Below are 19,338 nucleotides of genomic sequence, written 5' to 3'. Positions count from 1 at the left end.
ATTTGTCTTGACCTTGACTTGTTCCTGGACTCTTGTCCAAGATATTGGCCTTTTTCTTTCCCTTTGTGATCCCAACCGCCTCTCTTTCCAAGCTCAGTGTGTAATTCTTTTCCTCGTTGTGTACCTCAAATAGACATACTTAACTCAGACACAGTGAATAAGAGATATGTGCACTAGTCTTTTATATAAGACACAGTTATTAAATTTCTAGCATCCTCCAAGTGTTGAATACCATGTGAAGCACTCCGGAGATAAGAAACAACACAATAACCATTGTCTTTAAGATACTTCGAATATATGAGAGAAGACAGAGATGTTAACCAATTATAGCATCTTGTATTCAGGATTATAATCAAACTGAACTATAATAAAAGCACTTTAATTGTTTCCACTAGAAACATGAAATTCCAAACTGTACCATCAGCATCACTGGGAAGTTTGTAAGAATTTCTGGCCCCAACGCAGACCTACTGACTAGAATCTGCATTTTAAGGTAATGTGTAAACAAGTCACCTGGAGATGCTAGTACCACTAGTACTTGTGTCACACTTTGAAGGATGCGGCTAGAGAACACCAAGAAAGGGCTGATTCTGCCTCACTGAGTGAAGGTATAAGGCAGTCATTGAAGACACCACAGGAAAGCTGACATACGCACTGGCTGAGGTGGGACAGAGAAGAATTTTCTGAGTAGATGCGGGTAGAGGATGAGTCTAGGAAGATGAAGTAGCACAAATAAAGGCACAGAGGTGTGGAAAAAACATTTAGGGAATGGCAAGTAATATATTTATAGGAAAAGTTGAGTAAAGATGAAGTTGAAGATATAGGCTGGGACTATGGTGAGAAATCTTTTATGCTATGTCAAAGACTGTAAGCAACAGGGTCTCAAGAAATTCTTTGAGTAGAGGAGCAATATGATCAAGTCTCTTTCATTTAAGTGAACATGATAGACTGAAAGGAAGAAAGCCAAGCAATAGCAAACAGCCCACAAGAGTTTATTGCGATGGAGCTAAAGCACTGACTGTAGGACTATGTGTCATTTGAAGTTGCCAATTTTATGGTAATTTGTTCTGTACCAATTAATAATTAATATAGGTTTCAATATCTGGAAGTGTGATGAAGCTGTAACAAAGACCTAAAAATCAAAGAGTAGCTGTAGAACCAGAGAGTAAGCTGTAGATGGAAGAATTTTGAAAGACATGTATGCGAAGTTCAGATTGCCTTAATAGACTATTAGTAGAAATCTGGACTTGAAGGACATTGCTGGTAAGGATGTTTAGAGAGATAAGGGACTTGGGCTAGTGCTGTGGCGCAGTGGGTTAATGCCCTGGCCAGAAGTGCCAGCATCCCATATGTGCGCTGGTTCTAGTCCTGGCTGCTCATCTTCCGATACAGCTCTCGCTATGGCCTGGGAAAGCAGTGGAAGATGGCCCAAGTCCTTGGGCCCCTGCACCTGCGTGGGAGACCTGGAAGAAGCTCCTGGCTCCTGGCTTCAGATTGGTGCAGCTCCGGCCGTTGCAGCCAACTGGGGAGTGAACAAACGATGGAAGACCTCTCTCTCTTTCTCTCTCTCTCTCTCTCTTTCTCTGCCTCTCTTCTCTCTGTGTAACTCTGACTTTCAAATAAATAAATATTTTAGAAAAAAGAGATAAGGGACTAGTTATTGGAAACTGAGAGGAGGGAAATAAATCTTCATTATATGATAGGAGAAATTTAGCAAAATTCTCTCCTGATATTATATGGAAAGCCAAAATTGTAAGTGACGAATATAGATATATAGCTAAGGGGATTTCCAAGAAGAATATTGAATGAACCACTTTTTTTTTTAAATGTTTGTAGTAAAATGTGATAAGACAGAAATTTAGGGAAGAACTGTTGAATAAGATAGCTTCTGTTTGGGAAAAATACTAAAATCAAGAGATTCCATCAGGAAAGCGTGATCTAGAGAAAAGACTGAGTTTCTTGAACATTTTGCTAAAATCTCATAAAGTAAAAAAGATTAGAGCATTCACTTACATTGATTATACTGAGATCAGAGGATTTCCATTACACATTACAAAGATCAGAACATTCTAAGAGATTCAGAGTGTATCTACAGATTCTTTCTATCAAACCGAAAGGTCTCTAGGAGGCTTAAGGGCATGACCCCTCAGGTATCTCAGTAGAAGTGAGTGGATTATCTAAAACTTATTTGTGGGTGTGACTTTTGTCTAATGGAGCTAATCCCAGTGGAATCTATTTTAAGGCTCTTGAAAACACTGCCAGTTTGGACTAAAAGATATCAGGAAATTATAAAATTAAAGGAAACTATTGGACACTCAAAATTTTATGGCTTAGAAGCAGACTGGCTCAACAGGCTAATCCTCCGCCTAGCGGCGCCGGCACACTGGGTTCTAGTCCCAGTTGGGGCGCCGGACTCTGTCCCGGTTGCCCCTCTTCCAGGCCAGCTCTCTGCTATGGCCCGGGAATGCAGTGGAGGATGGCCCAAGTGCTTGGGCCCTGCACCCCGTGGGAGACCAGGAGAAGCACCTGGCTCCTGCCTTCGGATCAGCACGGTGCACCGGTTGGGTTGCAGTGTGCCGGCCGCAGCGGCCATTGGAGGGTGAACCAACGGCAAAAGGAAGACCTTTCTCTGTCTCTCTCTCTCTCACTGTCCACTCTGCCTGTCAAAAAAAAAAAAAAAAAAAAAAAGAAACAGACTGATGGGGCCAGCACTGTGGCGCAGCGGGGTAACTCCCTGGCCTGAAGCACCAGCATCCCATATGGGCACCGGTTTGAGACCCAGCTGCTCCACTTCCTGTCCAGCTCTCTGCTATGGGAAAGCAATAGAAGATGACCCATGTCCTTGGGCCCCTGCACCCGTGTGGGAGACCCGGAAGAAGCTCCTGGCTCCTGGCTTCGGATGGGCGCAGCTCTGGCCGTTGTGGCTAATTAGGTAGTGAACCATCAGATGGAAGACCTCTCTTTCTCTCTCTCTGCCTCTCTCTCTGTGTAACTCTGACTTTCAAGTAAAATAAATAAATCTTAAAAAACAAAAAGAAGCAGACTGATGAAAGTGCACAATTACAATCAAGTACTACCTTACTACCTTTCATGAAATAGTAAGAATGACTTGAGGTAGAACTGATAGCCAAATAAGATTATTCTCAGATCTTGAAAGCTAATCAAGAGACATCTGCCCAGCTAGAATTTAGAACTACCATGAACCAATTACTCCTTTTAACCTTACAATTCTCTGCCTTTTTTTTTTTTTTAAACCAAAGGGTTTTTAGCTGGATTGTAGGCCCATCCTACATTGTATGTTGAGTGTGTTGGGGCAGATAACCTTTCTCTTCAGTATCACAAGTCTGTAAGTGGGGAAAAACTGTGCTCTAAGAGTTGTGTTTAGTGGATTACATCTAAAAACCTCATATAAACCTGGAACCAATTTAGAGGATACAATTTTGGAATTTGCCCTTGTGTTGTAACAGAATGAGACTCTTGGGGACTTTGGAAGCTAGTAAGTTTATTTTGCTCTTGGACAGTGTGTGAATCACTGGGGATCAGAGGGTGGACTCTGCAGGCAGACGTCTGAGATGGCCCTCGAGATCCCCACCCTTTAGTGTATATTCATTTTATGATTCCTTGCCTTCTACTCTGGGCAAGGCCAGTGGATATGATGGATGTCACTCCCATGATTAATATGCCTTAGATGTGGCAAAGTGAAGGGATTTTGCATATGTAATTAAAACCACAAATCCACTGATTTTGAGCTAATTAAAAGTGAGATTATCCCGAGTGAATTTGACTTAATTAGATGAAAGTGCTTGAAATAGGAACTGATTCTTTTCTGAAAATAAATGATCCTCTGATAGCCTTGTAGAAGCAAGATATTCTAAGTTCTATAGTTATGTGGAAATAAATTCTGTTAACAACTGTATGATTATGGAAGAGAACACTGAGCCTCAGTTGAGACTGTAACCTTTATCCAGTATCGTGAGTGCAAGCATGTGAGTTCCTGAGCAGAGAATCTAGCTATGCAGTACCTGAACTCTGACCCATGAAAACTGAGAGGTGACAAACAAAATTAAGTTTATTGTGATTTGTTACAATAGATTAATTAATACAGGTGGAACTAAGTCAACAATTGTGGGAGCTGAAAGGTATATGGATAAGATGATATGGTGGGAGTGGCATTTGGTACAGCGCTTAACAATACTGCTTGGGACACCCACATCCTATATCTGAGTGCCTGCATTCAAGCTACAGCTCCTCTTCTGATACCAGCTTCTTGCTGCTGCACATCCTGGGAGGCAGCAGATGATAATTCAGGTACTTGGGTTCATGCTACCCACATGGGAAACCTGGATTCAGTTCCAGGCTCCTGGCTTTGGTCCAGCCTTAGTTATTTCAGGCATTTTTTGGGGAATGAACAAGTAGATGAGAACCCTTTGTCTATCTCTTCTTCTGTTTTTGTCTCTCTGACTTTCAAATAAATAAAAAACAAATAAATAAAAGTTTAAAAAATATGACTTGGCTCTGGATGGTGAAAGATTATTAAGTAGGAGGAAAACGCCAAGTAATCTTTTCAGATTCCTGGGGGAATTGGTTGTACAGTCATGTCATTAAGGGTAAATAGTAAATTTAGAAGTCTGTGAACTTTGGAATGAGAATGAGTCTAATTCCTAGCTTTGCCATTTACTGGTTTTCTCATGCTCAGTTTCTTCATCTGTAAAAGCAACTTGACAAGGGAGCTACAAATATCCAATGAGAACTCAGCAAAAAAGTAATAATGATCATTTTGAGGAGTATTAAGAAATCATGATCAGAAACTCTAGGAAAGGAGGAAGAGAAGTGAAGTTTAGAATTGGATTTGTGAGCTCTTGAGAAGCATGGATAATAAATTAGTGATGTGTGGACATGCAAATGAGTAGTGGTGGGCATTTGGCTAGGATTCAAAATATATAAAGTGCTTGTAGTACCTAGCATATGGTTTATTCTTTTTAGAAAATGGGAACCACCAAGTTATAAAGAGAGAAAGATGGCAGTGTCTTCAGTGGAGGGAGAAAGGTAAAGTTGGAGAAAGGTATTTGCATATGTATGTATTATATGTAGATATTTTGTGTGTGGTAGAGGACAGTTAAGTATTTCTTAGGGTCCAAGGAAGGAGTCAATAAATCATATCTAATGGAGAAAAGTCATGAAAGGCATGGGAAGGGAATATAATATGAAAATTTGTAGTGAATGAGAGGTTCATCTTGCATTGTGAGAAAGGATAAAGTATGAATGTAGAAATAGCTTTGAAATGTAAAGAAGTTGGTCAAGTTTGGGCACAGGCTCAAATCTCAATTTTGTCACTTTCAAAGCAATATCATGTCCCTTATCTGAAAATAAAGATGAAATACCTTTTACTGTGATTTCAAGGCCCTCTAAATCTAACCCAGTGGTTCTCAGTCAGGGTTCCAAAAATTAAATAAAATACTGTTTGTGGCAGGTGTTGTGGTGCAGAGGTTAATCCATTGATTGGGATCCACATGTCCCAAATCAGAGTATCAACTCAAGGCCTGCCTACTTGGCTTCCAATCTAGTTTCCTGAAAATATGGCTGGGAAGGCAGTGGATGATGGGTCAAGTACTTGAGTCTCTGCCACCATGTGGAAACCCAGAAGGAGTTCCAGGCTCCTGAGTTTGGTCTGGCCCACCCATTGCTGATGTAGGCATTTGGGAAGTGAATGAGAGTATGTGATGATCTCACTCTCTTTCTGTCTGTCTCTCCCCCTTTCTGTTACTCTGCTTTTCAAATAGATAAATAAATAAGCAAATCTTAAAAAAATTTTTTTCAATGTTTAGGCATCATCTCCAAAAGTCTAATTCTAGTTTCATCTCTTTCTCTTTTAGCTTTTTATTTTCTATACTCCAACTTTATTTTATGCTGTGTTTTTCAAACATGCTTTATAGTTGTGTATGGTAAATATTTAATAGCTGGCAACTTTCTGGAAAGAAAATTCCTGATTTGTAGTGCTGGCTAATTTTTAAAAAAAGATTTATTTATTTATTTGAAAGTCATAGTTTCAGATAGAGAGAAAGAGAGGAACACACACAGAGAGAGAGAGGTCTTCCATCCCCTGGCTCACTCCCCAATTGGCTGCAACAGCTGGGACTGAGCTGATTTGAAGCCAGGAGCCAGGAGCTTCTTCTGGGTCTCCCACGTGAGTACAGAGGCCCAAGGACTTGGGCCATCCTTAACTGCTTTCTCAGGCCATAGCAGAGAGCTGGATCAGAAGTGGAGAAGCCGGGACTCTAACCGGCACCCATATGGGATGCCAGCACTGCAGGCGGCAGCTTTACCCGCTACGCCACAGCGCCAGCCCCCTGTGCTTGCTAATTTCCACTGTGTAAATACTCCCAACAGGACTGATTTCAAAGCTACCAATGAAATATTACTGAACACAGAGTTGGGAAGTGCTATGGTTTGTGCGTTAGTTTGGGAGTACTGCAAAGGCCCATGAGTTAGGTGTTTGGTCCCCAAAGTCTTCTGTTAATGGTTAATGGATGGATCTGAATTATTAATGCAATTGTGGTGATCTGAAGGTGGGGCCTTTGCGAAGCGATCAGATTGGCATAAATTGCTGGGGTGGAGCCCATGATTGAATTATTGTGGATTTATAGAGACCACATGGACAGTGGCAGGGGAAGGGGAGACAAGTGCAATCCCTGTCTGTCTCTGCTTCCTGCTTCACCTTGTGATGCTTCCTATGCACAAGTTTCACCATGCACAACCCTTATCAGATGCCAGACTGATGGGGCCCCCTGATCTTTGATCTTTGACTGTGAACCTCTACCACTGTGAGCTGAAATAAACCTTCTTCCTTCTTAGGAACTCCTGCCAGGTATTTGTTACAGTAAAGAAAAGCTGACTGATATAGGAAGAGATCCTAGCAATCGGTTTCCATTGAGATGGAATGAGCAGGCTCCAGGGTGCCACTGCTACTATGATTGTGCCCTGGTCTCTATGCCAGAATGCAATGAATTCTCTGCTATACCTCCTTCCCTGGCCACCTCCTTTTAATCTTCAGATATCCAATTAAGGATTATGTCTTAAGAAAGCCCCTTCTCTGGTTCCTAGCTAGCTTCATCTTTGTTACACACATACGTAAGTGTATGTGTGTGTATATGTGTATATGTATATACTATACTCTGTACTATAAATATTTCCTATGTATCTGCCTTTGCAAATAGGGACTGTGTCTTTCCTGTCTTTCACCACTATATCTCCACTACTTAGCAGTGTTTGGAATGTGATAGATACTCAGTAAATCTTGTTTCCTTTCTTCCTTTGAGACTTTCACTTTGCAGTGGTAAGAGGCTTGTTCTGCTGAGTGAAAAAAGTGTGGTAGAGGACTCGAGAGATGTAACAAGTTGGAATAGCCACAAGGGGCATGAGCTTGAATGCTGACTGGGGAGGATAAAAGGGATGCTTGATTATTACCCTTGAATCCATAAAAATGGAAAAAGTTATAGGTTCTAAGTGCAAACAAGGAAAAGGGAATTGTGAACAACTGAGACTTATGAATATGGAGAACATGTGCAGTTGGAGGAAGCACGAACTGGGGATTAGTATGGAGAGCCAAGGAAAAGCAATGAGCGAGGCTGAATTGTTTGATCACTCTTGAGAAGCAGCTAGGCACTATACTCCCTGAAGTGAGCCACATCTGCCCTACAGGCAGGCCCAGCAATGCTTGGTAGCTGCCCAGGTCTCCTGGGTATGACATTGTTTTCTTGTTTCTCTACAGTTCTGTGGAGTTACCTTTTTCATCCCTAGGTCCTGTGTGGGCCAAGTCTTCAAGAGATTGAAGAACAAATGGCTTTAGTGATCCTGCTCTGCTCTGGCATCACCTCTTTTCCTTCTGGAATTCTCAGTGTGGCACTTGCATGTTCTGCCGTCTCCAGAATCTGGCCATCAGTGATGGAGGAGGCAGCCCTTCAGGGAAGCTTCTCTTCCTCAGCTCTGGGAGAATATCTGCCAATCTCACAGGAACTGCGTGGTATCCAGCTACCACCTTACAAGCCTATTTCCCATACAATTTGAAAACTTATGCTATTTATCATGGTGCTTCCTGTATAGAAAGAGCAATAGTTCTCATTTACAGAGGAGGAAGTTGACATGACCAAGATACATTGATTGATCAGCTTACTCAGGCTTTTGTTTCCACTCACTTCCCCAGTTGCTTTGTTCAACTGACAAAACCTTATGCATTTAAGACACTCTATATGATATTATTTTCCCACTAAATACTGTTTTGTTTTTTTTTTTACATTATGTTAGACCACAATCTCCTATGTCTACTCCCAAAATAGTATTTATCTCATTGGGTTCTAATTACTTCCTTCCTGCTGCCACAGAATGCTTATTCCACCAGTCACATCTGATGCCATGTTAAGTGTTATGGCAGAGAGCAAAATGGTATAGTTCATCTATGAATGTCTGAGAGTGGGCATTAATCAAATAAGCAAATTGATAACTATATCAACTAAAACTGAAGTTGTGAGCAGGAAGGAAGTTATACCTGCCATTTGAAGGCATCAAAGAGCCAAGGGGGTGGTGGATTGGGAAGGCTTCCCTAAGGAAGTAGTGATTAACTAAGGTCTGAAGGATGAGTCAGATATAACTGGGAATAGGAAAGATAAGGGAACTTCAGAGCAGGGAATTACCACTTGTTTTTTTTTATTACATATTTTATTTAAGTTATACAACTTTCATATATTTCCTTTATACCATTATAGGAACACAGCGGCACTTCTCCCCAACTCTCCCTCCCACGTTCCAACCCTTTCTCTCCCTACCACTCGGATTCCCACTCTTAATTTTTACAATGATCGCCTTTTGAAATAAGATGCTCGCAACTGGAAACCATTATACTTAGTGAAATAAGCCAGTCCCAAAAAGACAAATTTCATATGTTTTCCCTGATCAGAGGTGATGAATATAGTACCTGAAATACATTGTATTGAAGTGAAAAAGAAATTTTGAGAGTCAATTATGGTTTATAGCCCTTGTCTCTTTCATTGGGAAGTAGTATTTTGTTTTGTTTTCTCTTCATATTGTTTGTTGAACTCTTTTACTTAGGGAATTATCACTTGGCCAGACCCTGAAGCAGGGAGACCATTCTGAGTGTGACCCACTGAAAGTATCACTGGAGCTCAGAGTGGGACAGAGAGTGTGGTGAGGAATGATGCTGGAAGATAGACAGATCCAGCACCATAACAGCTTTGTATCCTATAGTGAATGTTTTGTATAGGGTGTGGCACATACTGGCTACATTTATGAAAGTTAGGAACCATTGCTACAAACTTCTTAGATCTACAGGTAAGCTATGCTCTCCAGGAAGTCCATAAAGTTCCCTCTTTATGGAAACAATTAAACTTATCACTCTCCTGACAAGTTGAACAGGAGAGAAGAGGTACAGATTTATAGTGGTTGGCACAGAGCCCTACTAGAGACAAGGGCAAGACATCTGTCAGCTCTGTCCATCACATAAATGCAACAGTGGCTACAAGAATATCCAGGAACGTTTCATAAAGTGCACAGATGACTAGGGTTCAGAATAATTGAAGAGCCTTATCCTTCATCCACAGATACATTCTTAGGAACAAACAGATAATTATCTAGGATGGACCCAGCTAATGAGGTGTCTCATACGAAACCAAGTCCAATTTGGAACTTCACAATAAAAAAAAAAAGTGATTTACCTTACCTCCTTGACAATCAGTATTCAGTCCTTGTTTTAGAGATCTGGTCTTAGTCACAGCCAATTCTCCTTGAGAATCTGCCTGGGAACGAATCTCTTGAGAATCAAATAAATTAGGAAAAGCACAGAAAATGAGTTTTGCTTCCTACTGGAGAAATTTTCTATCCAAAGATAGAATGAGCCACCTTGGAGACAGTAACCTCCAAATTTCAAAAATAAGCTGGAAGACAACTTGGGGATAACAGTTGAGGAGATTTAGCCATGCAGCTTGTTCTACATGGCCTAAAGGGTTTCTTCCCATCATAAGACTCCTAGAAGGACAGAGAAATTATGTGAAATAGTAGCTATAGCATCAAGATAAACGAGACAAAAAATCAAGATATGCTGGTACATAATACTCAATAATAAGTAAAAAATAGAACTTTTTTTTTTGAGTGAAAGCAGCTTATGCTATTGCACCTAATCTGATTTGATCTGGGCTTGGGAACCAGGGTAAAATCTGATGATGCATGTTTTATAATGCTATGACCTCCAGTTTGAGCTCCAATTGATATGTTTTGCAGTTATGGTAGTTTAGATATTCAATCTCTCTGTGCCATATTTTTGATGTGTATTAGTTATATAGTACTATGTGACAAACAACAGTTAACCTATTGTCTCACAGTTTCTGAAGGTCAGGAATCTGGAAGTGGCTCAGCTGGGTGGCTCTGGCTCAGGGTCTTCTCCTGAGAGTTCAGTCAGATTCCCAGGTCTCAAGGCTCAGCTGGGATTGGAAAATCCACTTCTGAGCTCACAAGCTTGGTTATTAGCATGCCTCCATCCCTTGCTGGTTTACTGTCCAGAGACCTCTATTGCTTGACACGTATGGGTGACAGCCTACTTTAGTGGTCTTATGGCATGGCATCTGGCTTCCTTCAGAGGAAGTGAACAAGTAGAAAAATGTGAGCAAGTGGGTGAAATAGTACCCTAGATGGAAGCAGAACTAGTATGTAAAGCATATAAAAGTTTCCTACAACTCAATATGAAGACATTAAAATTGAACAAGTATTTAAACAGAAACATCCCACAAAAGAAGATAAATAAGGGGCCAGTGCCGTGGCTCAATAGGCTAATCCTCCGCCTTCCGGCGCCGGCACACCGGGTTCTAGTCCCAGTCGGGGTGCTGGATTCTGTCCTGGTTGCCTCTCTTCCAGGCCAGCTCTCTGCTGTGGCCCGGGAGTGCAGTGGAGGATGGCCCAAGTCCTTGGGCCCTGCACCCCATGGGAGAACAGGATAAGCACCTGGCTCCTGCCTTTGGATCAGCACGGTGCGCCGGCCATTGGAGGGTGAACCAATGGCAAAGGAAGACTTTTCTCTCTGTCTCTCTCTCTCACTGTCCACTCTGCCTGTCCAAAAAAAAAAAAATTAAAAAAAAGAAGATAAGTAAGTGGCCAATAAGTGCATTAAGAAGATATTCGATAATTGGTAGTCATTAAACCTTCAATGAGATACTGCTACAGAATCATAAGAATGAATTTTTTAAAGATTTTTTATTTATTTGAGATGTACAGACAGTGAGAGAGAAAAAGAGAGAAAGATTTTCCATCCACTGGTTCACTCCCCAGATGACCACAATGGCTGGAGCTTTGCTGATCCGAAGCCAGGAGCCAGGTGCTTTTTCCCGGTCTACCATGTGGGTGCAGGGGCCCAAGCACTTTGGCTATCTTCGACTGCTTTCCAGGCCACAGCAGGGAGCTGGATTGGAAGAGGGGCAGCTGGGACTAGAACCGGTGCCCATATGGGATGCTGGCGCTGCAGACAGAGGATTAACTTACTGCACTACAGAGCCGGCCCCAAGAATGAATTTTTAAAAAATGACTGAAAACACTAAACATTGGAAGGTTATGACAAGTCAGTTCAATAATCATACATTTCTTTTGGGAAATGCATTTTATCTATTTGAAAAGTAGAGTGACAGAGAGTGAGGGGAGTCAGAAAAAGAGATCTTTCACTGCTAGTTTATTTCCCCAAATGACTGCAATAGCCAGGGCTGGGCCAGGCCCAAACCAGGATCCTGGAACTCCATTGTGTCTCCCACATGAGTGGCAGGGGCTCAGTCTGGACCTTGTCTGCTGCTTTTCCTGGATCTTTATCAGGTAGCTGATCAGCATTGGAGCAGCCAGGACTCAAACTGGCATTCTAATATGGGATGCCAGCACTGTAGTAGCAACTTAACCCATTGTGCCATAATAGCAGCCCTTGGCACAACCATCTTAAAAGTTTAGTTATATGCACATTTATCATATCACTTCTATATATTAATCCAAAAGAAATGATTCAATTATTCACAGAAAATACTAGTATATGAATGTTTGTCAGAGTATCATTCATAATAATGTGAGCCTGTGTCCATCCAACTAATTATAACATGCAGTAAAATACTAACCAACTCTCCCTTCTCAGATCTTTGAGAATTAATTATCAATTAATTCCTCAAATAACTACATGTGTTGCATGCAACAATATTTAGCCTCATGAATATTATGCTGACTGAAAGAAGCTTGATAGATTTGTGTCTATCATCTATATATCATTTATCTACTTATGTAGAAATGAATCCACAGTGGTAGAAAATTACTCATTAATTTTGTGAAGAGTTCAGAGGACATTGATTTTACACTTGATCTTAGCCAAAAGGCTGAGAATTGAAGAGGACATTCATTTTATTTTATTTTATTTTATTTTTAAAGATTTATTTATTTATTTGAAAGTCAGAGTTACACAGAGAGAGAAGGAAAGGCAGAGAGAGAGAGATCTTCCATCCGCTGGTTCACTCCCCTATTGGCTGCAAAGGCTGGAGCTGCGCTGATCTGAAGCCAGGAGCCAGGAGCTTCTTCCAAGCCTTCCACACAGGTGCAGGGGCCCAAGGCCTTGGGCCATCTTCTACAGCTTTCTCAGGCCACAGCAGAGAGCTGGATTGGAAATGGAGCAGCCGGGTCTCAAACCGGTGCCCATATGGGGTGCCAGCATTGCAGGCGGCAGCTTTACCAACTATGCCACAGCTCCAGCCCCGAGGACATTCATTTTAAAATGGCATAAAAAAACATTCTGGAATGATGAAAATACTCTAACTACTTGTGGTGCTAGTTAATGGGATATACAGTATGCATTTGGTAAAACTTATTGAAATATGAAGTATATTATTAAAATTGTTTACTTATTTGAGAGGTACAGAACAAAGAGAGACCCACCATCTCATGGCTCACTCCTCTGCAAAGGATGGCTGGGCCAGGAGGAAACTGGAATTGAGGAATTCTAGCCCAGGAACTGTGATATGGAAGGAAGGCATCCCAAGTGGCAGCTTAGCTACAAAGTCAAATTCCCTCTTGATAAATTACATAATTTATATATTTTAGTTTGTACATTATGGAAGTTGACTTTATAAGTATGAAAAAAATTAGAAGTATATAATGTAAAATGCTTTAGAAATGTAAGGGATAATTCACAGGAACAAAATATTACAGTTGGAATGGAAATTTTATTGCTCCCTTTTAACCTTTTCTTTTTTTAAAGATTGATTTTTTATTTGGAAGGCAGAGTTACAGAAAAGGAGAGGGAGGGACAGAGAGAGGTCCTCCATCCGCTGGACCACTCCCCAAAGGACCAGCTGGGGCTGGGCCAGGCCAGGCCGAAGCCAAGAGCCAGGAGCTTTCTCCAGGTCTCCCACATGGGTGTAGGGACCCAAGTATTTGAGGGCCATCCTCCACTGCCTTCCCGGGAGCACTAATAGGGAGCTGGATTGCAAGTGGAGCAGCCAGGACCTGAACTGGAGCCCACATCGGGTGTCAGTGTTACAGGTGGCAGAACAAAGCTGGTCCTTCTTCTAATCTTTTCAAGATCAGCTACATAGTCAGCTACATATAGGAATATGTCTTCAAATCAGGTATTGTGATGCCTCTGACTTTGTTTTCGTTGAGTAAAATTGCTTTAGCTATTTGAGGTCTCTTGTGTTTCCATATGAATTTTAGCATCTGTTTTTCTATATCTGAGAAGAATGTTATTTGTATTTTTATTAGTATCTATTTTTTAAAATGATTTTAAATTTATTTTATTTATTTTAACATTTCAAAAATAGGGGAGAGGGAGAGGGAGAGAAAAAGAGGGAGAGGGAGAGAAAAAGAGGGAGAGGGAGAGGGAGAGAAAAAGAGGGAGAGGGAGTGAAGGAGAGAAGGAGAGGGAGTGAAGGAGGGGGAGAGGGAGAGAAGGAGAGGGAGAGAAGGAGAAGGAGAGGGAGAGAAAGAGAGGCAGAGGGAGAGGGAGAGGGAGAGGGAGAGGGAGAGGGAGAGGGAGAGGGAGAGGGAGAGACCTTCCATCTGCTGGTTCACTTCCCAAATGGCTGCAATGGTCAGAGCTGGGCCAGGCCAAAGCCAGGAGCCAGGAGCTTCTTCTGGGCTCCCACATGGATGGCAGGGACCCAAATAGTTGGGTCATCTTCCACTGCTTTTCCAAGGCCCTTAGCAGGGAGCAGGATCAGAAGTGGAGCCCCTGAAACATAAACTATTGCCCATATGTGATGCAGGCATCAGGGGTGGTGGCTTTACCTGCTATGCTATAATGCCGATCTCACATAGTTTTTTGTAATATTCATTTCCCATTAATTTCTGAAGCCCCCCTCATGTTTTTCTTGTATATCTTTTGCTGCCTTTATTTTTATACATTCTGAATTCCTTTGTTCTAAGAGATTCTTTTGTGAGGAAACCATTGCTGAATGCTTTAAAAATGCAACTTAATTGTCTTGGTCTTCTGGTTGGTGACTTGTGATAAATTTATAGTTATTTCAAAATTGTATAAGCATTTATTACTGCCATAATTTTTAACATGGTGCACTTAATATAATTTTTTTTTACTTTATGTCAAGTAGAAAAGATTCTCTTTGGTAGTTTACAAGGTATGCATTATTGTTTTTTAGTGGTTGCCTTAACTTAAAAAGACCCATATCTATGTTTATTTGTGTTAACTATGAAAATAGTGAACATCCATATATACCAACTTCCCAGCTTGGAAAATGAAACCTTCAGAAATCAAATGTTGGAATAAATCCCCTGTATACCTTTCACAACATTTCCTTCCCATCTCTCACAAAGCTAATCACTCTCTTAAATTTATTTTATTTATTTATCCATTTATTGGTTAGGGGAAAAGAGAGAGAGAGAAATCCCGTCCACTGACTAACTCCCCAGATAAGTGCCAACAATGACCTGGGCAGGACTAAGACTAGGCTGAAGCCAGGAACCAGGAACTAGGAACCCAATCCAGGTCTCCAATATGAGTTGCAAGGACTCAACCACTTGAGCCATAACCTGCTGTCTTCAAGGATATTAACCCAGGAATTTCGGTATGAAGTATAGGCATCCAAATCCGGTGTCTTAACTGCTGGGCCAAACACCTGCCACTAATCACTCATTTAAATGTAATGTTTATTATCCTTATATGTGACTCTAGTTTTACTATATATACATATCTATATATGACATATATGTATCCCTAAATTATGTATAGTGTCTTTAAGCATGCTTTAAGCTCAAAACAAGCTAGCTGTATCATCTGACATATTTCCTTTGTAACTTGCTTTATTTTGCACTCAACATCATGTGTGAAATTATCTAAAGTTGCTACACACAAGGTTATTTTAAAACTATAGAAAAATGGAATTAAAATGGTAGCTTTTTTATTTAAAAATCTTTGAAATCTGTGCATAGTTTTTTCTTAATATATATTTCCATGAACTTTTTGAAGATACCTTCTAATATCTGCTTCTATAATATATTACATTATGTAATGTATTATAAATATTCATTATATGAATAAACCACAATTAGTTTATCTAAAGTATATGTTATCCATTTTCAATGGCAAGAGGATGGAAAAAAGACAAAGAACCTTTAGTAGATGATAGTTACCAAAATGAATTAGTCAAAAGAAACAAATAAATTTAGCTAAGTTGACCTAGGGCCCAAAATCTCAAAGAAAGGAGTAACAAGCTGTGGTAGCAAAGATAGTTCATTCTCTGCTATCCCTTGTTAACAGTTGCTTGACTCTCTCACCAACACAAGTTTATTTTCTCATAGTTCTGGAAGCTGGAAGTGTAAAATCAAGGTGCCATCAGGTTTGGTGTGTGGTGAGAACTCTTTTCCTAGCTTGCAGATGGCTGCCTTCTCACTGTATTTTCAACTGGTTCCTTCTCTCTATGTGCACCACAAGTGAGCACACGTTCTCTCATATTTCTTCCTCTTTTCATGAGATACCAGTGTTATTAGATTAGTGTCCCACTGTTATGACCTCCTTTAACTTGTTACCTCCCTTCAGGTCCTGTCTTCAAATAAGGTCATATTGGGGGTTAGAGCTTTAACATAGGAATTTGAGAGGGACATAATTCAGTCCATAATGCCACCAAATTTTATAAATCACTTAGCAATTGCCACAACAATAGCATAGTAAACAATACTATATAAAACCTCAATGTCAGCCACTTATAACAATAAATATTTATTTTTTTCTTGCCCATGAGTATATAAATAAGTTTATATACTGGTGTTAGCTGGACTCAGGCTGCAGGTCAAATCTAGGTCTGCATGTCTCATTTTTGAGCCCAGGGTTATAGGCAAAGGTTTCCTAGGACATACTTTTTTTTTTTTTTTCTTCTTGGCAATGGCAACCATATACAAATATTTCAAGCTACTGCTTGCATCACATCTGCTAACATCCCATTGGACAAGGCTGGTCACATGATTAAGTCCAAAGTCAAGGGCAAAGAAGTCAGCTTTACCCACACATGAAGCCAAGGCAAGGAAAAAGTGTACAATAATTCTATAACATAGTGAATGATTGGGAGCAATAATTCAATAAGTCACACAATATTTACTGAAGCTCTGACTACTGGGATGAGCCTTGACCTTAAAAGACATTATTTTAATGAGAAAATACTTTGTGAATTTTGAGTAGTAAAGACAGATACTAGGCTGGCGCCATGGCTCACTAGTCTAATCCTCTGCCTGCAGCGCCGGCACACCGAGTTGTAGTCCTAGTTGGGGCGCCAGATTCTGTTCCCGTTGCCCGTCTCCCAGTCTAGCTCTCTGCTGTGGCCCAGGAGTGCAGTGGAGGATGGCCCAAGTTGTTGGGCCCTGCACCCTCATGGGAGACCAGGAGAAGCACCTGGCTCTTGGCTTCGGATCAGCATGATGCGCCGGCCGCAGCGCATTGGTCACAGCGGCCACTGGAGGGTGAACCAATGGCAAAAAGGAAGACCTTTCTCTCTGTCTCTCTCTCACTGTCCACTCTGCCTGTCAAAAACAAAACAAAACAAAACAAAACAAAAAACAGATACTACACTCATGTCAAAAGTCATTATTTCGCACGTGCTACTTGTATTGTCTTATGTACTCCTTCTGTCTTTTCTCTTTTCTTAGGTTTCTGGGCCACTGAATGCTATGTTTCTTTGAGAGCTCAAATTCATCACACTCTTCTATTCTATGAGCTCTTGGGCAACTGAGAAATAACTGCAGGGTACTAGTGTGAAATTAATACAGTGTTAGCTCTGTTATTGGTGAAGCTGTCCCAGACCCAAGACTAACATGCTCTTCCTGTTATTCCCCACCCCACCCGGATTTGAACTTACCTACCTGGCCATAGGTAGCATACTTAGAAAGCACCCTACCTATCTGTTTTATTTACTGTATGGGAAGAAAAAGAAATGCTGACAAGAGTTAACCAATTAAAGGAGAAAGGATTACAAGTGTGTCTTAACTGAAAACCTGTGTGAAGGCCTTGAGGCAGGAAACACAGTTATTGACAAACTGGCAGCTATTGAAATCTCCAGGAATTTAAGGGATTCACTCTCTAGGTGATGCAATTGCTAAGAATTATAGCCCTTGGATAACTTAGCCTGAAGAAAATCAGGCTCAGAGGGAACCTGAGAGTTGACCACAATCTCAAAAGGGAAGAAGGAGAATGAACTCCATTCATTCATTAAATATTTATTACATTCTACCTGCACCAGGCACACTGTTCTGAGTATTGGAGATACAGCAATTAATAAAATAGCCGTATCCTTGTCTGTGTGAACCTTATATTGATGGATGTGGTAGTGGAGGGTACAAACAATAGAAAACAAGCAAAAGCATATATTATGGTAGAAGGTAATAAGCAGTAAGGAGAAAAAGAAAAAAGAAAAGAAAAGGGCTGTGGAGGATTGTTGGGTTGCAGTTTGAGAAAGACTGACCATGGTAGGTAACAAGTGAGCAAAGATCAGGAGGAGGTGGGGGCCATGCGATAAGGGTGTTCTGCAGAAAGGTGCCAACAAGCACAAAAACTTTTGGTGGTTGAGTGCTGGGACACAGGAGTTGAGTGCTGGTGAGAAGGTTAGTGCAAGGGAGAGTAGGAGATGAAGCAGGCAGGTAATGGAGATAGTGATAAGAGCGGAGGAAGAGAAGATCAGCTTGGACCTTGTGAGCTATTGAAATGCCCAAGATGTTTACTCAGCGATATGTCACTGGAGTGTTTTGTACATTGGAGAGACATCGTCTTATCTACCTTTAATAGCAAAGATTGGACAACTGTGTTGAAAGGGAGGAAGAGACGTAATTCTCTGTGATCCTAAGAAAATAGAGTTAGTGGGTAGAAGCGGTTGAGTTTTCTAACTAGTTAATTAACTAGCTGACTGTCCACCAGTGAAATTAGCTTCCCAGTTGGTTTGGAGTTTTGTTCAGCCCCTTGTTACTCCTGGTCTCAGTAGCTGCTAGGAAATTGATGCTGGGATCCAATTCTACAACATTCCAGATTCCTTCCAATACTGAGAGTCCATAATTCCAAAGCACGTACGACTTCAGTTTCCCCAATTTAGAATATGAACTCCATAAATGAAAGGAATCTTGACTGTTCTGTTCATTGACCCAATTCTGGTGCCCAGACTAGTGTCCAGCATATAGCAGCAGCTCAGGAAGTATTTATTACACATATGAATGTCTCTGTTAAACTTATCACAGGATCTTGTGCAAGACTTCTGTGCATGTCACAGAATAAAAACTTGAGTTGGGTAACATCAATGACCTTTCTAGGTTGTCAGTCTGTGATCCCTGTTTCAAACCCTGAACCATTGTTTTCTAAAGAATTTTGCCAGCTAAGAGGAGAGGAACAAAGGGGCTCTTATGGAAAGGGAAGTGGGGATGAGTAAGGGCAAACCCAAGTGAGAAGTGCATGAGTAACTTCTGTGGCTGGGTGCCAGGACACTCTCCAAAAGTAAAAATTCCAGTTGTCCTCTTTGACACACACAAGGCTCTAATTCCAATAAGGGAGGTCTCACAAGAGATGGGGAGTGTAAGACAGTGAGAATCCATCACAGAAGATTGACTTTACTTAACATGAGTCAGCCTGATCAAAGTACTCATAGGTCCCTGGTGAGAAAACATCATGAATAATAGCAGAGATTTCATTTAAGGGTATCGAAAATACATTTTTAATTATGATGAAGTTCACACATGACAACACAACATTTGTTTAAACAAATAGTTCCATCAAGACATACCATTACCAGGTCCCCAGACACCCAAGAGGCAGTGATTTCTGAGGTTTTAGCACAG

This window comes from Lepus europaeus, chromosome 7 (genome assembly GCF_033115175.1).
Source record: "Lepus europaeus isolate LE1 chromosome 7, mLepTim1.pri, whole genome shotgun sequence".
In the NCBI taxonomy this organism is placed as follows: domain Eukaryota; kingdom Metazoa; phylum Chordata; class Mammalia; order Lagomorpha; family Leporidae; genus Lepus; species Lepus europaeus.
The sequence above is the reverse complement of the archived record's forward strand: the minus strand, read 5'-3'. Positions refer to the sequence as shown.